At 44.9% G+C, this 18,162-nt stretch overlaps 1 protein-coding gene across 6 annotated transcripts in view; it reads left to right on the top strand.

Moving 5' to 3' along the window:
• The window catches only part of GRAMD4 (GRAM domain containing 4), a 108,410-nt gene that overhangs the window by 15,852 nt on the left and 74,396 nt on the right, over positions 1-18,162 (top strand). The window lies entirely within an intron of this gene.

Below are 18,162 nucleotides of genomic sequence, written 5' to 3'. Positions count from 1 at the left end.
GAATGTGCCACAGCGTAGGCACCGGCAGATATTCCTGTCGACCTCCCCGCGTCTCCACTCTGCTGATAAGCAGGCGAGGTCCCGGCGATTCATCTCAGATGTGTGAGAGGAACACACCGTTCACCCTCTCTCCCCTTTGGTGTCCCCCAGGAGGGGAAAGAAGCAGACAGAAAACTATTTACATCTTTTATTTCTGTCTCTCATAGCAGTACAGAGAAACATGTCTGCACTCGACAACAGCAAGAAGAAAACTCCACCCATGTACTTCCAGTACGGGTCATATGACACACACACTGAGCTAACATCCGGTGCTCAGTACGGATTGGACTGCCCCTTTGTTACCATGGCAACAGTCACAAACATCCTGTCTGGCTTTCCAGCCACAAGCAGCTGACTGAGCTGCTGGAGCCTTTGCTTGCTGCAGCATTGGTGCTTTATGGTACCTGGTTCCAGAACTGAAATTTAGTCTGCTGAGTGCTTCGCAGATTGCAAAGAGGGGACTAAAACTGTACTATGATGCTAAAAGATGCAAGATCTACAAAGATGGAGAACTGTTTCTTACTGCCAAAGAGAAAGATGGACTGTATTTGTTGACTTTTGATCAAAGTGATTACATGAAATGTAATACTTCTGATTCTAACGAAATTTCTCTTGCAGGTGTGACCAGTATGAGCACCAGGAAGGTATCTAAGAAGGTCGACAGAGCTTTTCAGCGGGTGTATGCTGATGTGATTGGTCCTCTAGAACCATCTAGAGGCGGTGCAAAATATTACCTTGTGTGTGTTGATTGTTACACTAATTATTCTTGGGTTTACTTGATGAAGAAACCGCAGGAAACTTTAGAAAAGTTTCAGGAGTTTTGTGACAAGGTTAAAAGTATGCATGATGCTAACATTGATTGTCTTTTCACAGATGACAAGCCAGTTTTTCTTTTACAGGATTTCCAGAGGTTCCTGGATGGAAAAGGAATAAGACACAAACTTGCTAGTTCCGAAGAAGCATGGAAGAAATGTGTCTGTGTTAGGGTGAACAAAGAATTGCAAAAGGGGATGCATGCGCAATTGCTGAGTTCACATTTGCCACATGAATATTGGGCCGAATCGCTAGCGTCCTATCTTCATGTGTGGCTGAGAAAGGTCTCAACAGAGTTGGGATGTTCTCCTTTTGAGAAGCTGTTTAATAGAAAACCTTCTGTTGCCTATTTCAAGGTTTTCGGGTCTCATGTGAGAACAGAAGCTCCAAGTGGGGTAAAGAATGCCAGAGGCATCTTTGTAGGGTATGAAAAAGGTCTCTATAGAGTAATTTTGTCTGAATCTGGTCAGGTGATTCTCACAAAATTTCTAGAGAGTGCTCCTGAACAGGAGAGAGTGATTGTTCAAACTTTTTCCACAGATGATTCTGATGATGATGATGATGAGTTTGATCTTATTGAGTTCAGTGGTACTGATGATGATGACACTGATAGCTCAGACAGCTCAGTTGTCACAGTCATTGAGAGGAAATCTCAAATAATGACTAGACCCTCAGAAGAGGAGGATAAACCACTGATTAAGCTTAGTACTGGTTCTCCAGAGAGTTCAGAGGCTGAACCAGAAAGCAGGGAAGAGCAGCAGCTCTTACGTAGGTCTGAGAGAGCAACGAAGGGTGTACAACCCAAGAGGTATTCAAAGGAGTTTGCTAACCTTGCATATGTTGCTGTTGTAAACGATCAAGGACAGATTGAAGCTGTGTCTGAGTCAGAGACAAAGGCACAACAGAGAGTTGTTAACCAAGGAAATGTGAAGTCACACAACCAGAGAGGTACATTGGTTAAACCAGTGGCGGGTAGTTCCAAGGGTGGAACTGAAACAACAGGGGAATGTTATAAGTATAACAACTGTTTGTTTTCTTCTCTGGATGACGCTTTGCTCGCAGCACGCATTGATACTTTAGGGGGAGTATGTTACCATAAAGCACCAATGCTGCAGCAAGCAAAGGCTCCAGCAGCTCAGTCAGCTGCTTGTGGCTGGAAAGCCAGACAGGATGTTTGTGACTGTTGCCATGGTAACAAAGGGGCAGTCCAATCCGTACTGAGCACCGGATGTTAGCTCAGTGTGTGTGTCATATGACCCGTACTGGAAGTACATGGGTGGAGTTTTCTTCTTGCTGTTGTCGAGTGCAGACATGTTTCTCTGTACTGCTATGAGAGACAGAAATAAAAGATGTAAATAGTTTTCTGTCTGCTTCTTTCCCCTCCTGGGGGACACCAAAGGGGAGAGAGGGTGAACGGTGTGTTCCTCTCACACATCTGAGATGAATCGCCGGGACCTCGCCTGCTTATCAGCAGAGTGGAGACGCGGGGAGGTCGACAGGAATATCTGCCGGTGCCTACGCTGTGGCACATTCCTCTGACCCAAGCAGAATTCCAACAATATACACACACACACATAATCATTTTAACACTTGTGCATACAAGTGTTCATATTTGGGGGATTCGTACAGTGGTACCTTAGTTCTCAAACTTAATCCATTCTGGAAGTCTGTTCCCAAACCAAAGCGTTCCAAAACCAAGGTGCACTTTCCCATGGAAAGTAATGCAAAATGGTTATTCCATTCCAGACTTTTAAAAACAACCCTAAAACAGCAATCTAACATGAATTTTGCTATCTAACGAGGCCTTTGATCCATAAAATGAATCACAATAACAAATTGACAGGAAAAGCCTCAAAAACATAAAACAAATAGCAAAAAAAGCGCAGCAAACTTAATCCGTTCCGGAAGTCCGTTTGACTTCCGAAATGTTTGAAAACCAAGGAGCAGCCTTTCATTGGTACAGGTGCCCCGGTAACAATTGCCATCAGCCGCATCGGACGTTCGGCTTCCGAAAAACGTTCGAAAACCGGAACACTTACATCCTGGTTTTTGGCGTTTGGGAACCAAGGCATTTGAGAACCAAGGTGTTTGAGAACCAAGGTGTTTGAGAACCAAGGTGTTTGAGAACCAAGGCATTTGAGAACCAAGGTGTTTGAGAACCAAGGTACCACTGCATTTGGGGGACTATTAGGGGGATTCTGCAGAAGAGGCTTCAGCACCAAAGCCGTGGATCGAAAGAGTAGCATTGGTCTGACCTTGCTTAATGTGCAGCCGCTGTCTCCTTCCTATGTAAGCTCTTCGGTTGCTCACTTTCGTTTTTTGTAGCCACAAGGTCTGAAACTCTGTGTGTGGAAGAACACAAAGAGCAGCTCATATAACTGAGCTTCAGGTCCCATAGCCACAAGAGCATCCATTTACCTTTTTTTTTTTTTTTTTTTGTTAGGCTGCTTGTTTTATTTTTTCCCCTGTTGACTAATGATGGAGATTTTTCAATAGTCTAAAAGCGTGCTTTTAGTGCTGTTATGTACTGCCTGCAAATGAATGCTGCTAGATAAAATTCCTTTGGAAACGGTTCTGAATGGCACCAGTGAAGAAAGCTACTTGCATTCCATTACCCTGTGTTAATGCTGTAAGTGAGAGAGCGCATGCCAGAATTATGTGCAGGCAATTTAGGGGCAGAGCAATACTTGTATTTATGGATTCCATCTCTCTCTCCCACTCCCCCCTTTATCATGCGGTTTCAGAATGAATGACAACATGCATTTAAATGCCTGCAATTAAAATCCAGTGGATCAGAACAGTGATAAATGCAAACTAAAATGATTTAGAAAGTGTAACATAGATGTGCAGTGCAGTCCCAAACAGGTTTAGTTGGGAGTGAGACCCTTTGATTTCCCTGGCATTTTTTTCTTTCTATAGACCAGTGATCATAGTCGTGCATCATGGAATCTGTCAGAGTTTGTGTTCTGCTTTCTTTAACTTTGTCCCGTGCAAAATTGCTTTTGTTCCTCTTATTGTCCCACCCCATTGTTATCAGAGCCTCTTTCTTTTCATTTTCTAAACGTTCTTTTCATAGTGGGTTTGCACCCTGTGCTTTTAATCCATTAATTTTTTACACTGTCTGGAATAAATACCGTATTTTTTGCTCTATAAGACTCACTTTCTCCCTCCTAAAAAGTAAGGGGGAATGTGTGTGCGTCTTATGGAGCGAATGCAGGCTGCGCAGCTATCCCAGAAGCCAGAACAGCAAGAGGGATTGCTGCTTTCACTGCGCAGCGATCCCTCTTGCTGTTCTGGCTTCTGAGGTTCAGAATATTTTTTTTCTTGTTTTCCTCCTCCAAAAACTAGGTGCATCTTGTGGTCTGGTGCATCTTATAGAGCGAAAAATACGGTAACTGCTGTTTTACTATTTTATAGCTTAGCTGCCTTATGATCCATGCTGGTGATGTACCTCTTCTTTTGAGATTTGGGGTGGGGTGGCGGGGGGAGGAACGACTGCATTTAATTTATTGGTGCTATATGTTTGTCTCTTGGTATGTAGGATCATTTGAGTGTATCTAGTACAGTGGTACCTTGGTTCTCAAATGCCTTGGTACTCAAACAACTTGGAACCGAAACACTGTAAACCTGGCCTTAAGTGTCCCGGTTTTTGAACGTTTTTCAGAAGCCGAACGTCTGATGCGGCTGACGGCTATTGTTTCCGGGGCGCCTGCGCCAATTGCAAACTACCCCATCGCAGGTATTTGAACCGCTGACCTTCCGATCGGCAAGCCAGGAGGCTCAGTGGTTTAGACCACAGCGCCACCCACGTCCCTATTAGCAAAGACTGTAGGATGACCTTATAGGACCAGTTGGATCAATGGATGGATAGCTGGTTGAACGCCAGAATATCTGGCACCAGAGGGACAGTATTGCCTGAACTGGTGTCTGGAGCTGCGTAATGACCACCTGCTTGAAAATCTTCCCCAGAAAAGAGAAATAGATTGATAACTGATGGGGGAATTGGCATCGAGTTTTGAGTAGGTTCCAAATGACTGCAGATTAGCATCCATCTGGCGTCCTGCCTTCCCTGAGGGGACACATCGATTAGCTCCACTGGCGAAGGGCCCAGCTGATAGAAGTCAGCCTTGACCAGGCAGGAGGAGAATGGCACTAACTTGATTTCATTTGCATACTCCAAGCACAGCTTGTCTACCCTCCTACAGGCAAGAGTGGGTAGCTGTCTCATCTTGAAGCTAACAAGCACCAGAGATTTTCCCCGCCCCACATGTTGATGCTGAACTTCATTTTCTGATACATTTCAATAGAAGAAAAACCCGAAAGTAATGAAAAATAGGAAAAGAGAGACTTACATATCACATATTCTATTACATTCAAAATTACAGTCATTAAGAAGAGAAAGTCCCTGCCAGAGAGGAATGGCAAACCAAGCTGTTGGACTGTGCTGAAATGGCAAAACTGACCCAAAAGCTCAGGGACCAAGAACACAAAAACTTCAAGAAAGAGTGGGGAAAAAATTATAATTTATTTTGGAGACCACTGTAAGCAGATGAAAACATTAGCAGTATTTTAACGTCACTTGTAATATAACAAATACTGTGGATAATATGGACAGATGTAAAATATAGAGTACAGTGGTACCTCAGGTTAAGTACTTAATTCGTTCCGGAGGTCCGTACTTAACCTGAAACTGTTCTTAACCTGAAGCATCACTTTAGCTAATGGGGCCTCCTGCTGCTGCCGCACCGCCGGAGCACGATTTCTGTTCTCATCCTGAAGCAAAGTTCTTAACCTGAAGCACTATTTCTGGGTTAGCGGAATCTGTAACCTGAAGCGTATGTAACCTGAAGCATATGTAACCTGAGGTACCACTGTATGAAATAATATGCAGTTGAAAACGTTTGCAATAGGACCCATGGAGGGGATGGGAAGAAGTCTTGCGATTCAGAGAAATCTCTCCATATGGATATGTACTTGGTTTTGTTATAAATTTATATTTGTAAAATTAAATAAAAACAAAACAAAAATACAGTCATTGACAGACTTCCTTTCCTTGCCTTCCTTGGTTCGTTTTATATTCCACTTCCTCTCGCCTCTTCTTAGTTTCCTCAATCTTTCTTTGCTCCCCCCATTAAATCTAGTTCTAACTTATGCTGCTGAAAATACTAACAGATGCCAAACTTTCTAGGATGAGCAGTAGACAACAGCCTGGATGAATTAAGCCGCAGTATATAGGGCACCTAGACAGCATCTTAAAACGTAGAGACATCACCTTGCCAACAAAGGTCCGTATAGTAGAAGCTATGGTTTTCCCAGTAGTGATGTATGGAAGTGAGAGCTGGACCATAAAGAAGGCTGATTGCCGAAGAATTGATACTTTTGAATTATGGTGCTGGAGGAGACTCTTGAGAGTCCCATGGACTGCAAGAAGATCAAACCTCTCCATTCTGAAGGAAATCAGCCCTGAGTGCTCACTGGAAGGACAGATCCTGAAGCTGAAGCTCCAGTACTTTGGCTACCTCATGAGAAGAGAAGACTCCCTGGAAAAGACCCTGATGTTGGGAAAGATGGAGGGCACAAGGAGAAGGGGACGACAGAGGACGAGATGGTTGGACAGTGTTCTCGAAGCTACCAGCATGAGTTTGACCAAACTGCGGGAGGCAGTGGAAGACAGGAGTGCCTGGCATGCTCTGGTCCATGGGGTCACGAAGAGTCGGACACGACTAAACGACTAAACAACAACATATGGGGCACTTATCTGCCTCGTGGCACTTTGCAGGCGTGTTAGTTGCAAGGAAGAAAAACAACAACACCCTAATATGTTTATTTTAAGACTTTCTGTGTGCAACAGAGTTGGGTGCCATGTGTATTCTAGTAACTTGCCTTTCTCTTCCATTTATTTTCCATCTGCTGCGCATATTTGACAAGCGACGTGTGTGGGAAGGAGGCAAAAAATTCAAGTTTTGCCAACTGGGCTGAATGAGGAAGGACGGAATGCCAGTCCCACCCAGAGTCAGCGATGCACTCTGTAATATTTCTTTATCTTGCAGATTTTCAGTAGCAACGTTTATGAAGCCCAACATAATGTGATCTCAATGCGGATAATCATAGTCATAGTCAGAGTGGGCCCATTGAAATCAGCAAACCTGAGTAACTGAAATTTCTTTCACCGATTCTACTCTGAGTATTTGCCCGATATTCACAGTATTTGCACTGGTTATGGGAGGAAAAAGCATTTTGTTGAAACTTAGGCTGCGTACGCACCAGACCTTTAAAGCACATTCAAAGCAACCCCCCCCCCAAAAGGGAGAATTATGGGAGCTGTAGTTTACCTGTCACAGAACTACAAGTCTAAGCACCCTTAAACTACAGGTCCCACAATTCTTTGCAGGCGGAGGATGTGCTTTGAATGTGTTTTAAAGGTCCAGGGTGTTTGCAGCCCTGGTCATAAGCACATAGTTAGCATCCAGCCTTCTCCTTTTACATGATTTGTCCTGGGGCCAAACTATGTGTAAGATCTATAATATGATACCATGATAGATTTTTCTTTGTCTAAAAGCAGCTGCGAGGGTTTGTATTGGTGCTGAGTGTACACACTAACCCCACCCCCGTAAAAGCTGCTATTCAGCCTTTGAAGAGGTAAAAAAGAAATAAAACACGTATAGTTATCTTCTCTTTTCACATGGCTAGTGGCAACTATAGGGGCTGAAGTGATTTAAATCGGGGAAAGCATTAAAAAGAAGAAGTTCCAGCTGTGTTGTTTTGAGGCAAGAAAAAGGATATTTGATTGTCACAGGTTTACCAACGTGGTGGTGGTGGTGTTAGCATAGCGTTGGGATAAGTGTTCAAAATGTGGGTTTTATTGACAATTATCCACAGTTCACAACAGGCAGTGTTTACTTGAGGAGCTATAAAAGGAAATTCAGAGTAATCTAAAGTTTGGGATGGATGTGTTAACTGCTCTATACCTATTGTAGCTTCAAAGCAACCTCCCCTTCAAAGATTCTTGAGAACCGTAGTTTACTCACCACAGAACTACAGTTCCTGGAATTTCTTGCAGGAGAGGACGTGCAAACTATTCCCACACATTTAATGAAAGTTTCCCCAGCCACCCCAACAAAAGTTTCCCCAACCATCACTCCGTTCAGTTCCTGATGAACGCAAGTAAAATAAAACACAACGTGGGAATCCTTTGTCAAAGTGGATGCTTGTTTTGAAAATAAGCTAGGCCTCCACACCTTCAGATTTCTCTGTCTCACGAACTCTCTTGAGAGCCTTCTGGCTTTTTCCTTAATGCGGTTTGCATATAAATTTTGCCGGAGAAAGGCCCGCAAGAACGTTGGTGCTTCTAAGAAGGCGGAAGAAGTGAAACACGTATTCCTTTACTAAGAAAATGAGCTATGGGGTTTTGTGGGTAAGGAAGTGGCTAGGTACTTCTGCAAAGAAGACAAAGCTTCTCAAATTCCATGTCTGCCCTCGCATCGGCCAGGAAGAAAGTCTAAATGCTGTCCGTCATGGAAAGAGTGGCCTAATTAGAAGTTGGTATGTGCAAACCTTATGCATGTCTACTTGCAAGTAAGCCTTGCTTACTGCTGTAGGACTTGCTTACAGGTGAGTTGTAACCTAGAGATTGCATTTGAAGATGGTATACTCGGAGCAGGTCTGTTGAAAACAGCTGGCTTAAGTTACGGCTAACTTAAATCTTCTGAGTGTGACTTGGTTGGACACCAGCTTTAAACTGTGAGTGGTGGACTGGCTCTTGCCTTTTAAAGCTGAATTTTCTCAAAACCAGTGTACATTTATTTGGCCGCTTTGTTATCATAGCGAGCAATTCATACATGGAAAGGTAAAGGGACCCCTGACCATTAGGTCTAGTTGCTAATGACTCTGGGGTTGCGGCGTTCATCTCACTTTGCAGGCCGAGGGAGCCAGCATATGTCCACAGACAGTTTTTCTGGGTCATGTGGCCAGCACGATAAGCCACTTCTGGCGAACCAGAACAGCACAAGGAAACGCCGTTTACTTTCCCACCGGAGCGGTACCTATTTATCTACTTGCACTTTGATGTGCTTTCGAACTGCTAGGTTGGCAGGAGCTGGGACCGAGCAACGGGAGCTCACCCTGTCGCGGGGATTTGAACCACCGACCTTCTGATTGGCAAGCCCAAGAGGCTCAGTGGTTTGGACCACAGCACTACCTGCATCCCTCATACATGAAAGCCCAACCTTAAATAACTCATTGAGCTGGAAGGAAACCCAAGGGCCGTCTAGTTCAACCTCCTGCTATTCAGGAATAACTTAGGGGAGAATCTTGCATGGAGGAAAGAACATCATGTTTGTTGATACAGTTCAAAATCACATGAGAGTACAGTCCAACCTCAGTTGTCGAACGCAATCCTTTCCAGAAGTCTGTTCGGCTTCCAAAACGTTCGGGAACCAAGGTTTGACTGTAATCTCTGAGCATAGTTAACCATGGTTAGATGCTCTGGCTGCTAGGTGCCTGAGTCGCATCCTCTCACATTCTTTGTTACCCTGACCACAGGTTGTCAGCTCAAGGATCAGAGATGCCAGCCCTATAACATCTGTTATTGAACATGCACTGATCTTGGGGTTTCTCCTGGACTTAAGTCGCACTTACAGGAGTCTGCCTGCCTGAGCTCTGTCCCTTGAAATTCCGAGGGCATCAAGCATTGCGGCTCTGACATGGGTCTTAGGCCGGTTTCGTTTTGTATACCAGATTTGTGACGATGCTAACATTGCCTGTTGCTTCTTGGTAGCACTGTGTGGTTTTTTTCCTGAGCCAAAACATTCCTCACTCATACCATTTGCCGCTGATTTATGTTAAAGTCCTCTTACAAAGGAAGAACTTTGACGGGAACTTGACATTGGAATATCGTAACATGAGTACCATATTGGCTCGAATATAAGCCACACTCCCCCCCCCCAACTCTGATTGTGAAAAGTTAAAGTGCGGCTTATATTCACGACCTTACACTGCCAGCAAAGTGGCGTGGCTCCCCGCCCCTGGAAGCAGCCCGGGAGTGCCGGGTAACAGCCCCCGTCCCATCCACGGCTCCCAAGCCTCCCCCAAGCCTCCAAATTTTAAAGGTGCTGCTTATTTGTGGGTGCGGCTTATATTCGGGCCAATACGGTACATCTATTGAAAAGCTCACTGTGTGACCCTCGGCCTCAGTGTTCAAAACTAGCCAGGCACTAGGCGCATTTTGCACCTGTCGGCCACTTGCGATCAAGTGAAGATGCCTGGGTGCCAAGATGGTTCCTGACGTCTCTACCATCTGGGGATCATTGGATCTGGACTGATTTCATACACTTAATTCCGCATCCTGTAGAATTCTATCAGTTATATTTTATCTCACAATCAGACTAAATTTGTGGAAGCCAAATGCCTTTTTCTGCTCACCCTGAGCCAGGAGCAGTCACCATTCGGAGAAGGAGGCTGGAATTGGTCAATATATGGTTCTAGTGACCTTTCTTCTTTAAGTTCTCTCACCTAGTTCATTGTTGTCATCTGAACTACCCAGATGTTTAACTGAGAATCCATCACAGTCATCGTTTGAAAAATAAGACTTTAGAGCCGTCTTGCCTCAAAATGGCAACTAGACATTCCATTTTGGTGACTGCAACCTTGGTTAAAGGAGCTGTTTGGCACCTAGCTTATGTATTGTGAGTTTCTAACATTGCTGGGCCTATCTTAGTCTCTTAGCCAATCTTGCTTGTTGTGAGGATAGTATCGTGTTGCCCATTGCCTGTGTGCGCGCACGGCCTCTGTGTATTTCTTGGTTGACACGTCTGAGAGTTTTGGCATGTTTCAGTGCTGCACAGCAGTGGCAAAGCAGTGCTCAGGCATGTGACTCGAAGACTCCACGGCGAGTCTCTGCTTCCCACTGTTAACACAACAGAGTGTGCTGCTGTCGCCAAAATGCAAGTGATTTGCCTTGGCATCGCTCAGCCAACAATGGCTTTGGCAGCTGCTGCTGAAATCCAAGAGCTGACTAGCACCGGTGCCCTTCTCATCCTGCAGTGCCAACCAAACTTAGGCTTCTATAGATTGTACCACCAGGACCTTACCTTGGGGGAGCGAAAATTCCTTCTGTCTTCAGTACAGTGGTACCTCGGGTTAAGTACTTAATTCGTTCCAGAGGTCCGTACCTAACCTGAAACTGTTCTTAACCTGATGCACCACTTTAGCAAATGGGGGGCCTCCTGCCGCCGCCCCGCCGCCAAAGCACAATTTCTGTTCTCATCCTGAAGCAAAGTTCTTAACCTGAAGCACTATTTCTGGGTTAGCAGAGTCTGTAACCTGAAGCATATGTAACCTGAACCGTATGTAACCCGAGGTACCACTGTATTTCTTCTGAATATGATCTATGTGCTTCAAAATACATGAAACACGTGTATCATTTTGTATTTTGTATTCGTGACAATGGATGGAAGCCTTTGAGGGCCGTATACAGCGGTACCTTGGTTTTCAAACTTAATCCGTTCCGAAAGTCCATTTGACTCCCGAAACCGTTTGAAAACCAAGGCGCGGCTTCCGATTGGCTGCAGGAGCTTCCTGCACTCAAGCGGAAGCCGTGTCGGACGTTCGGCTTCCGAAAAACATTCACAAACCGGAACACTTGCTTCCGGGTGTTCGGCGTTCGGGAGCCGATTTGTTCGACAGCTAAGCCATTTGAGAACCAAGGTACCACTTTACAGTGGTACCTTGGGTTAAGAACTTAATTCGTTCCGGAGGTCCATTCTTAACCTGAAGCTGTTTTTAACCTGAAGCACCACTTTAGCTAATGGGGCCTCCTGCTGCTGCCGCGCCTCCGGAGCACGATTTCTGTTCTCATCCTGAAGCAAAGTTCTTAACCTGAAGCACTATTTCTGGGTTAGTGGAGTCTGTAACCTGAAGCGTCTGTAACCTGAAGTGTACGTAACCCGAGGTACCACTGTACTGGTTTTCCGTCTAAAATTCAGCTCAGTCGTTATGTCTGTTAGAGATTTGTGTTGTGCTTCTGGCAGAAACAAAAATCGTTTTAGGATCAGAACAGCAACGTCCGTATATAAAAACCTAGCAGTCCATACCCAAAGTGTAGAAGTACTGATTTACTATTATTTTTTGCTGGTATGATATATGGAAATTTGAACTTTTCCTCCCCGCCCCCATCTCCTTTTGAGGCTGAAAATGGCTGAGTTTCATCACTTATCCGGCTTGTCACTTGGGTGCTATTAAAAGGATAAAAGATCCAAAGATGGGTTATTTAAACCACATGTCATCACATGAGTTCTGTAGGACAGTTTTAATGTTAAAAGGTCAACCGCCTTTTTTAAAAAAAAGCTATTTCAGAAGGTAAAGGGGAAATAGAGGGAGCAAATACGCCACCACGTCCAGTAATAATAAGCGGATATATCATTTTAAAGAAAAAATTGCTTGTCTAGTACAACCAGTGATTCAGTTGCATGGACATTGGACAACTGTGTTATAGATGAGATGAATGGTGTTCTCAAATATCTGAATGGCTTCCTATGAATGTTTTATATAAGCTAGGATGACTCTTAATAATCTGTATAGGGAAAAGTTCTAGATTTTGAACACCGAAATAGACTGTGTGTAGGATGTTTGTGGGAAGACTTGAGAGATTTTTTTTTTTAAAAAAAGCACTGAGACGCCACTGTTGCTATTGCTCTCCTGCTGTGCTAAATCGAGTTGAGTCACATCCTCTTGCAGCTTCCCTGAAGGGCTTTCTCTTAATTGTTGGGATCCCTTTGCACCCTAAAAATAGATCAGGGAACACTTTTACAGGACTCCTAACCTTGACCCTATAAAGGCTCCTTTGCACAAGGGGGTTTCCTGTTTTATTCCATTATATATTTCTACCTTGCCTCATGGCCCAGATGGATCTCCAAAGCAGCTTACATAAAATAATTAAATTTGGGTCTGTACTGATATATGTTTATTAAATCAGTATTTGTTGTTAATGTTCGGTGATAGAAACTCAGGTATATAGTCTAGTTGCCCAATGGCACCTTAAACCTAGGTTATGATCACCACAATGGAATGTCTAGGCATTATTGTTTTTTTGCAATGGGATTTAGCAATAAAAATACTACCATAATGTCAGGGAACTGCCATCAGTGCCGGAGGGAGAAAGCAAAATCCAGGGGGATTCCGGAGAGCGTCCCGGGAGTGGGAGAGGCAGCCCATCTTCTGGGGAAGAGAATCAGCGTAGCACCAGTGGAGAAGGGGGGCAGATGGGGAAGCGGCGAGGCGGTCCCATGACTCCTTGCCGGGGACCCGCGGGGAGAGTAGAGGTCCTCTGCTGCCTACGCCCTCCTTGCGCAGAAGGCTTTCACGCAGAGAGAGTAGGAGGAGACTAGGCGTCAAAGAGCTTCTTTGCTGGAAGAAGTTTAAGAAACGCCCACTGATGGATTCTGCCAGCGATTGAGACAGCCACGGGTGAGTGGCTGTCCGGACAGAAAAGGTTCACTCAGGCAACCCAGCCAGGTGTTTGCACCGGCTTATGCACGAGCAACCCCTAGAACCATTACATATTTCTACCTTGCCTCGTGGCCCAGATGGATCTCCAAAGCAGCTTACATAAAGTAATTAAATTTGGGTCTGTACTGATATATGTTTATTAAATCAGTATTTGTTGTTAATGTTCGCTGATAGAAACTCAGGTATATAGTCTAGTTGCCCATAAACCTAGGTTATGATCACCACAATGGAATGTCTAGGCATTATTATTTTTTTGCCATGGGATTTAGCAATAAAAATACTACCATAATAATAATTTCATTTCTATACTGCTTTATATTTCAAAGAAGAATCTCAGAGAAGTTCACAACACATTGAAACATCAAATAAAACAATCCAGAATCAAAACAAATTCAATCTGCAAGGAAAATATTTCAGATCATTCTCTATGTGACGTTTTGTTTTCCCCTAGTTGCCGGCCCGGCATCCAGAGATCTCCATGTGGTCGCAGTTGGACCCATGCCACTCACAAAATGCGCCTGGTGCCTGGCTAATTCCTAATGCTGGTTATGATTAATGTATACATTATGAAAAGTGGCCTTGGAGAAAGTTTCTCCTAGTTTTCTATGATCATACATACTTTATTGAAAAAACAAACTAACTATTTTTTTTGGGGGGGTGTCAATTCCTGGATGCGTATCGGCAAATTAAATTCCGTGGCTTCTGTTGAAACCACTGAGCCTCTTGGGCTTGTCGATCAGAAGGTTGGCGGTTCAAATCCCCGCGAAGGGGTGCGCTCCCATTGCCCGGTTCCAGCTCCTGCCAACCTAGCAGTTTGAAAGCACGCCAAAAGTGCAAGTAGATAAATAGGTGGGAAGGTATATACCTTCCAGTGGGAAGGTAAATGGCGTTTCTGTGCGCTGCTCTAGTTTCAGTGTTCCATTGCACCAGAAGTGGCTTAGTCATGCTGGCCACATGACCTGGAAAAACTGTCTGCAGACAAATGCCGGCTCCCTTGGCCTGTAAAGCAAAATGAGCGCCCAACCCCAGAGTCGTCTGCTGCTGGACTTAACTGTCAGGGGTCCTTTAACTTTTACCTATTTAAAAAAGGTAAAGGACCCCTGGAAAGTTAAGTCCAGTCAAAGGCAACTATGGGGTGCAGTGTACATCTCACTTTTCAGGCTAAGAGAGCCAGCGTTTGTCCACAGTCAGCTTTCCAGGTCATGTGGCCAGCATGATTAAGCCACTTCTGGCATGACGGGATACCGTGACGGAAACTGGAGCGCACAGAAATGCTGTTTACCTTCCCGCCATGGAGGTACCTATTTATCTACTTGCATGGGCATGCTTTCAAACTGCTAGGTTGGCAGGAGCTGGGACAAAACAATGGGAGCTCACCCCATGGTGGGGATTCGAACCGCCGACCTTCCTATTGGCAGGCCCAAGAGGCTCACTGGTTTTAGTCCACAGCGCCACCCGCGTCCCTAGTTTGCCTTTAGCATTTAGGTAGGCACACCAAGCAACTGGTGGAGCTAGTTTCTGCACATGCTACTCACGAACCATGTCAGTTGCAAAGGAGATGGGACTTGTGATCTGCAGAAGCCTACAAGAGATGGAAAAGGAGCTGTTTATCTGGAAGTGAGACTTCTCTTCTTCTGGGCTATCACAGAGGGTGAGAGCAGTTGTCCAATGTTCTGGAAACCCAGTTCACATGTCATGAGTATAAGTCTCAGCTAACACACGTCCACCACAATGGGCGGTTTGCCTCCTCCTTGCTGGCGGAACAAATTGTGGTTTTTGGGGGAGCGAGAACAAACTACAAGCATTGACTTGGAGATAACAGCAAGCCAGGAATTGTGGTTTGTTTCCTCCTGACATGAATCCATATATGTGTGAGACAGTTGTGACTCACTTGTTCACAGGAAGTCACGATTTCTAGCTGACATGTAAATATGATGGGAGCCTCGATGCATGAATGTGACGGTTGATTAAAAAGAAATAACGAAAGGCAGTTCTTCAGGTGTTTTTGTTTTTTATTTGAGTAATAAACCAAACGCGCAGGTACCTGCCCACATTTCTTATGCTGTTTTGTTTCTTAATTTCACGTCGGATGACGTTAGTAACGCACCACACTTCTCAGAGCACAGCAAACGTCACCTTGCATCTTTGCTCAGGGCTGATTCATATGTGTGTGTATAGATAGATAATCTCATTACTCGCTGCCACATCACTTGGTGAGTCTTGGCTCAATGTCTTCAAAAACCGTGGCTTGAGGTGAGATGGATATTCAAAGCTCTCTGTTTGTAGTGTCTTATTTGTGATTTGATATTATAGTCATTGGATGCTCTTTGCATCTCCCGGGAGATCCAAAGAGCTCTCTCACACTCCTGAGGTTCAGTTGGCCTTCCCTGGGGAGCAAGCCTTTGGTGTGGCAAGCGCTGCCCTGTGGAACTCCCTGCCACTAGAGTTTCGGCAGGAACCACCCTTCTGAAAACCGCATTGCTTAGATAGGCCTTCACAACATGATTTTCTCTTTTTAACCAAGCAGTGCCTACTGATGTTCTTAATGGCATTTTGTGGATATTTGTGGACCGTTTATCCTTATCTTTCAAATGTTGTAAGCCGCTTTGATACACTTTACGAAGGTGCAGGTTGTAAATACATGAAGCAGTTAAGATTGTGGTATGGGCCTGTGGATGGGGTGGGGTCCAAACTATTTTAAGTGCCAAAAGGGGCATTGTGGGTGAGGGTCATAGAATGGTGCCTCTGGGGCTGCCCAGGGGGGGCTGGTTGCCAGGGGCTGAACCAGCCTTGGAGCAAGCAAGCAAGTGGGTGAGGGAGCCCAGCCAGCCAGTCCGCCAGCCCTTGCTGTTATGAATGGACAGACAAGTCTCAGGTCCCTGTGGGGCAGTGTGAGGAGGCACCTCTCTTTGGGGCAGAGGGGGCAGCTCAAAAACTAGGGGCAGTGGCAGTGACAGCGGCTGCCCAGAGGACTACCAATGGAGAGGAGAGGAGGCTGAGGGAACACTCCACAAGGGAGCGTGTTCAAAAAAGCGTGAGAGGCTGCCAGCTCTGCAGGCAAGGGGTGACGTAACTGGGCTCCTGAGCCCCCCAGAATATAGTTGCTCAAGGGACCCCTGGACTCAAAAAGGTTGAAAACCTCTGAGCTAAAGTGTGCACAGATTTCCTTTACACCCAAAGTGTCGTAATCTTGGTGTGGTTTCCGCTTCCAGAAGGAGAAGCGCAAATTTAGCCTGACGGAATCGGCTTGCGAGCTTCTCCGTGGTTATGTTGCAAGGCAGACTTTTCCATCCATTGACGTCTGCATTGTTTCTTCGAATCTCAAATCTTCCCCTTCCAAGAATCTGTTAACACAGTTGGCAGACAGGATGAAGTCACCGTTTGGGACTGCAGAACTTCTCTGTATGGTGTGGCCTTTGTTTCCCATCCCACCTTTTGTGAAATGCCTCGCTTTTCTCCCCACTTTTCATGCTGCCCAACTTTCAGTGCTGTCAGTGCTTCCCAAACTTGTTTTTGGACTACAACTCCCATCTTCCCTAGCTCGCAAGACCAGTGGTCAGGGATGATGGGAATTGTAGTCCAACAACAGCTGGAGAACCATGTTTGTCCTAACCCATCCGGATTGCTGAAACAAAACAAAAAAACACATCTGGCAACAAATGCACCCCTTTGGTTTCAGATAGTACATGGGTAGAGGAATCCAAAAAGCCCGGGACACAAATTTTCATGGCCCTCTAGAGTCTATGGTGGCTCATTTACCAACAGTAATGTATTTAGCATTAAACTCTGGAAATGTAGACTCGATTCTGATCAAACTAGGCCTCCTAGAGCAAAATATACACCAAAAGGCTTAGTTTGGTCAGAATCGAGAATATACACTTCCAGAGTTAACGCTAAATACATTACTGCCGGCAAATGAGCCACCATACAGGCTTGTCTCCATTTGGGAACATTTTCACCTATGAGAATGCTGTGGTAATAGGAGTTTGCATATGTGTGTTGGGGAGTGTGGGAATTGCTTCCCAACGTGGGCACAGCAAAAGCATTTGCGCAGATCTGTAAATGTGCAAGAGGCACTCCTGATTTGCGTTAATTTCCTTTCTTAACAATTTTAATATAAGAGGTTGCAATGGCTACTGGTGGGGACGCTTCTCACTGTATTTCCCACACATTAACTACCGGTAGTTTCAAGGGGATATTACTGATTCAGTGCATTGCTAATTGTTAACGTTTCACTCTAGGTCATACTGGCTTTGTAATACAGTGGTACCTCAGAAGTCGAACAGAATCCATTCCGGAAGTCCATTTGACTTCCAAAATGTTTGGAAACCAAGGCACGGCTTCCAATTGGCTGCAGGAAGCTCCTGCAACCAATCGGAAACCGTGTTGGATGTTTGTGTTCCAAAGAATGTTCGCCACTGGAACACTCACTTCCGGGTTTGTGGCGTTCAGGAGCCAAAACGTTCGACTCGCAAGGCGTTCAGGATCCCAGGTACGACTCTATTAGGATTCAATATGTATCAGGGTTATTGCTTTCTAAGCTTTCTGGCTTTCTTGCTGTCATTTTTTTGGGGGTGCAGTTTAAAAACGATTTGTATTTATATATAGCTTGTTCAAGTCATCAAATAACTCCACATACATTATCCCAGTCAACTTTACCAAGTAGCCCGTAAGGTTGAAATCATCATCTCTGTATTCAAAGTCCCATTATTGAGTTCATTACTGTTGAAATTTGAACCCGGCGTTTCCCAGCTGATTTGCAGAGCTCTGTTTCCTAAATAAGAATTTATTTTGTCAACCTCTCTG

This window comes from Podarcis bocagei (assembly GCF_964188305.1).
Source record: "Podarcis bocagei genome assembly, chromosome: 10".
Taxonomy (NCBI): domain Eukaryota; kingdom Metazoa; phylum Chordata; class Lepidosauria; order Squamata; family Lacertidae; genus Podarcis; species Podarcis bocagei.
The sequence above is the reverse complement of the archived record's forward strand: the minus strand, read 5'-3'. Positions and strand labels throughout refer to the sequence as shown.